Raw genomic sequence first — 5,314 nt, 5'->3', positions numbered from 1 at the left:
ATAGGATCTTAAGTCTGAACATCCAACTTCCAACTCCTCAGACAATAAAATGTCTGCACTGAGAAATCAGCTTTAGAATCTCTTGAACAGGCCTCTCGGGACTATCTCAAGAGGAGCCATGGATGGGTTGTTGAAAAAGATAAATAGCATCATCCTGTCTTATAAATGTTCTATTTAAAAACAGAAAATATGTCAAAAAACAAAACCACAAAGATATATTAAAAAAAGGAAATGATGCAAAAACTTCCCCTGACCTCAGGTGACACTGACAATCTGCTCTGCAGAGTGCTAAAGCACCAAAATATTGATAACGTTTAAAGATTCATGTGGGGCAAAAAAAAGGTCTGGAGTGGTTTTAGCATGAATGCCAAATTAAAGCAGTCTTTTTTCTGTATCTTTTTTTTGTTTGTGTTTTTGCTGTTATGATAGATGAAAAGAAACTCACTCATTCATGCAGAAACATTTTCACAGAATCATCAAAACTCTTTGAAACCAGCAGGGGTTTTTTGTTTGCCCCTGCCGCGTGATCCGGTCGATGTTCAGCACCTTGGCACTTGCTCTTGGCACCAGTGACGTCACATGAACGACGTGCTATTACGCGCCAGAGCACTGAGATGTCACCAGGAGTCAAGGTGATGAACAGCAGATAAAATGTGTCACAGGGAATGCTTGCGTTCTCTCTGGCTGAGTTTCACGAGGGCGTCAAGACGCATATGTCGCTTGTTCACTTTGAACACGTGTTCGTGTGCTCGACGAGCCTGGGATGAAGGTGAAAGAATATCTTATGGCAGGGTGACAGGCGCGAGCTGCTGGGCTGCAGAAGGAAAAAAAGAGGTGTATATGGTTTTGATACTTTTATTTAGCTGCGTCAGGGTATCCAGCAACACCTTGTACGAACAGCAAAAACAAAGCATCAGCAACACAACAACAGCAGCTGCAGTCCTCCATCAGTGTCTGCCCTGGAATCTGTTCAGATTCTCTCACAGCCGAAAAGTAGACAATCCTGGACTCTAATGAAAAAACACAGATTTTAGTCCAAACTGTCTGCAACTGCTTTGTGAACAGAAGTGGATTCTCCTGTCTGTGCAAGTCAGCTGATCTCAGCATTTGATCTCTAGGCCTTATCATGAGTGGACTTCAAACGAAGCTTCGTGTTGACTCAAACGTGTGTTGGACGGGGGGCTTGAGGCCGAGCAGAGAGCAGTTAACCAATGAACGTTCAAGGCCATATGTGTGTTTGTGTGTGAGCGACGTTAGCAGATAAGATCATGGCTCAACAAACAGCACAGCATTCAATAAAGTTTCAGCTTCGACTATTTTCACTCCTTTTGATCATTTTCTGACAGCAGGATCCTCTTGGGGCGGCGTTATTGAGCAGCTGACAATCAATTTTAAAAACAAACTTCTTCTTCTTTTTTTAAGAAGCATTGCTTTGCAGATCACACACACAGCAAACAGACTAATTAGCTTTTGCCGTGCAGTGGAAATCGGTAACAATAGCTAGATTAATTTGCACAGCGTTAAATAAAGTGTCATAACACAGAGCTCAGAAATGGAAATAATTGCGTTGCTCTGAGTGATGCTGTGTCTCAGAACCACCCTCTTGATTCAAGCTGTAGAGTGAATGACTCCAGCTCGTCACTCTTGTGCCTGGCACCATTCGCTGTTGACAAAGATGCAGAGAAAGTTATATTCCCGTTAGGATCTCACTGTCTGCCACCAAAATGTCAACTGTTTCTACTCTTCTATTTATATGCTGTACACAAAAATATAACAGTATTCACTCACTCAAAAGAAGGAGAAGAAAAAAGAAGAAGAGGAAAAAAGCTACCAATAGCTCTAAAAGTGTTGCTTACAACAGAAGGTGTAAATATTCTTATAAAGAAAAGGAATCCTTGGAATAAAGTCTGGATTTAGGGAGAAAATAAATAATATTCTGAGATATTCTGAGATTATAATGTCACAAGTTTAAGAGAGAGAAAACCCCCCACAATCACGCTTATCTGTTTCTTCAGTAAGGCCACATCTAGGAGCTTGTTAGCTAACCTTAGCAGAAAACAGAACAAACAAAAACAAAAGTGGAAAAATATCCCCTAAAACCCCAGAAAAGTATTTTCCGCAGGGGTCATCCATATCTGTAAAACTGTTGACAAGATGGATCAAACAAAATGTGCATTTTTAACCAAAGAAGGTTTACCTAAGCTATGGATGTGCACTCATTTGCTAGCTTAGCTTATAGCTAAGATATGGACATACCCTCACTCGATTCCTTATGACCTTCTTAGTACTGGATTGGTTTGATTGGACTCATCAAACCAGGGAACGTTTTTTTCAATCTTCTGTAGTCCAGCTCTAATGAGTTATGTCAACTGCAGACTGAGTTTGTTCTTGTTGGTTGTAACAAGTGTTTATTTGACTTGCCTTTACCTTCCTATCAGCTCAATGTCGCCTGGGCATTTTTTTCCTACAACCTGTGATAACAGTGACGTATGTTCACCAAGAAAACTACCACTCGCTAGATATTTTCTTTTTCTCACACCATTCTCTGTAAACCTGAGAGATATTTGTGTAAAGAAAATCCCAGTACATTGTTAGTTTCTGAAGAGCTTGCACCAGCCCAGCTGGCCCACTTCAAAGTCACTTAAATTGCCTTCCTTCCCCATTCTGATGCTCACTTTGAACTTCAGCAGGTCACTTTGACCATGTCTACACATCTAAATGTGTTGAATTGCTGTCATGTGAGTGGCTGATCATATATTTGCATAAAGAGGCAGCTGAATGGGTGTAGCTAAAAAAAAGTGTATAAGTAACAACTGGCCACGGTGCTAGACTGGCTTCCATTCAGTTTGAAGACAAGTACAAGTTTCTGTTATTGTTCCAAGTGCTGACTATAACTTTATGTTATTAGCTTAATATTTACATGTGGAACCAGTATCAATCTTTCTTTTTTTTTTTCATGTATCTTGTGGCTATTCATACTAGAAGGATACAGGGATACTTGAACCACTCCAACCTTACAAATGATATAAAATGAACTGTAAATATTGCTGAGTTGTTGCTATCCTTGGTGAAGCAGAATACAGCACTCTTTGAAGTACATGCACTTGAACCAGTAGCCTGTCTGAAAGTATACTGATACACTGATGGGTTATCTCTGCCTCAGGAACCCCTCAAAAATCCCCCTTCCACTTACTTTCTTGCATTGTGACCCCCTTGAGGAGCCCCAATCCCTCAATTTGGACATAAATAGAACTATTAATCTTTGATAGGACAGCAGTAATAATAGCTGCACTTTTGTGTTGCTATGTTGAGACAAGTGGCGGGACATTTTCTCACGGAGCTCTCCACTGAGAGAGGTCACAGAAGATACCCGCCATCTGCACTCTCTCGAAAACGCTCCCTTTATATAAAGACATAAGATTGGCTCTTGGATTGGCTTCAGTGCTCAAATCCGAGTGCCATCGCTGTTGGCTGACAAGAGGGGTGCACCGGTGCCTGTGAGGGGTGCCTGAAAGGGACAGTGAAGCTCTTGAGATCACTTCATTTGAACCTGATGAATTTGGAGGGACAGCGTGATTACCTCCTTTTTTCCTGAGCAGCTTGGGGTTGATTTTTCCTTTTCCTTGAGTACATCACATCACTAAAGGAAACACAGCTGGAGAACAAAAGCTCCCTGCAAAATGGTATGTGCAATTTTCCATATTCCAAATGTTTATTAATTTTCCTTTTTTTTAAATATACCTCTTAGACACACTGATACAGAAGCCAGCGTGCAGCTGGGGAGTTGTGCAGGGTTTTTCAAAAGGACAGCAGAAGCAGAGCCAGCTCATGTGCATGGAAATCAGCAAATTGTAGGACACCGACGCACAGTGACACGTTGCTGCTGATCTATCACTCAACCCGTCTCTCTCTCTCTCTCTCTCTCTCTCTCTCTCTCTCTCTGTCAGAAACACTTTCTCTCCATTCGGTGCTGCGCGCGTCCTGCCGCTCTGTCTGACTCCTCGCCAAGACTTTCCTGTTGGACACACACTCGCGAGCGCACGCCACCTTATTTTATTTTTCATTCTCTTGTGTTTTTTGTTTTTGTTTTAGTCTTTCCTTTTACAAACGTGGACTATTTCTCGGAGGTAACAATGGCCTGAGAGATGTAGCGCGATCAGCAGCTCTGATTAGGGCGACTGAATGCCGGCGCCGTGCGTAAGTTAGGAGCAGGTGGATGGAGAGGCTGGCGGGATGCAGCTTTCCAGTAGGTCAGAGCCGCTTCGGGGGCGGCAGGACTTCGCATTCTCGGGTTCTCGGGACACTTTTGCCACTCTGGACGTGATATGAGGATGGTATTTTTCTGTGGAAAAGTAAGTGATGAAATTGGTGGGGGCAATGAGACTGATCCGATTTTTAAGAATGATCTTTAAAAAAAAAATCATGTTCATTCATGTGCGCACTTTGTTTTGCTTGTGCGCACTTTAGTGGGAGTCTGATGTAAGTTATATTTTGGCGAGGTTCAGGCTATGATGAAGTTGCGCATACACATAATGGAGGAATTTCACTTACTTCTACTTGCTTAGTCTTTGGCAAGAGAAAATGTTCAAATAAAATGAAAAAAATTGCCGCGCCTCTCTTTCTGATATAGTTTCTGATTTTCTTTAATGATTAGGGCAATCTTGCAAAAATCATTGGAACAGGTGCAATCCAGAGACAGCAGCTGCTTGGCAAATAAATATCTCTATCTGTCGGTTAATAAGTCAAAGGTTCGGTGCCGTGTTTCATCCCCCTGTCACTGAGATGAAAGACAAACCAAACCTGCTCATTATTCAGCCGCTGTTTTCCGCGCCGAGGTGATGGAAAGTTTCCTGTTGGGCGCGCAGTTTGCAGGTAAGCTGTGAGGCTGAGCCGTGCCACTGCCGATTCCTCGGAATCACTGTTCGCACAGCCAGAGCTGAGCCAAGATGCAGCTCCTGACACCCATCCAGCATTTTTTGTGGGAAGCAAAGCTTATTGGATGTTTTTTCTTTTGCAATTATTTTAATAAACCAAATCCCCCTGCTCAAGTTAAAAATGTGATTATCCTGCTTTATAATTAAATTACACGAGGTTCCAAAAAAAGCTACTAATTGCGCATCCCTCCTCCTGCTAGCAAATAACACTATAAAATCTCTCTCTCTGACACTCCATCCTCACAGACAACTGTGGCGAGCAGAGCTTCATCTATTAACAAATGCTAATATTAATTTTAGAGAATTGCTGTTTTATTTATTTTTTCTCAACTGAATATCTCAGTTTTGCGTGTTTAATTTCAAACATGATTTTTGTAAAA

The 5,314-nt window shown here is 41.9% G+C and overlaps 1 protein-coding gene across 2 annotated transcripts in view; it reads left to right on the top strand.

Moving 5' to 3' along the window:
• Nucleotides 1-3,451: 3,451 nt before the first annotated feature.
• LOC102289256 (somatostatin receptor type 2) overlaps nt 3,452-5,314 on the top strand; it is a 10,303-nt gene continuing 8,440 nt past the window's right edge. Inside the window, exon 1 of one of the 2 annotated variants that reach the window (XM_042228170.1) lies at nt 3,452-3,683. The gene's annotated coding sequence lies outside the window, so the exon portion shown is untranslated. Of the gene's footprint in view, nt 3,684-3,944; nt 4,353-5,314 lie in introns of those variants that run through there. The other variant, XM_005941773.3, reaches the window with a different exon arrangement.

Source organism: Haplochromis burtoni, unplaced genomic scaffold, assembly GCF_018398535.1.
Source record: "Haplochromis burtoni strain Fernald_Lab_line unplaced genomic scaffold, NCSU_Asbu1 Contig_308, whole genome shotgun sequence".
NCBI lineage: Eukaryota > Metazoa > Chordata > Actinopteri > Cichliformes > Cichlidae > Haplochromis > Haplochromis burtoni.
This window is presented reverse-complemented; position numbering and strand designations above follow the sequence as displayed.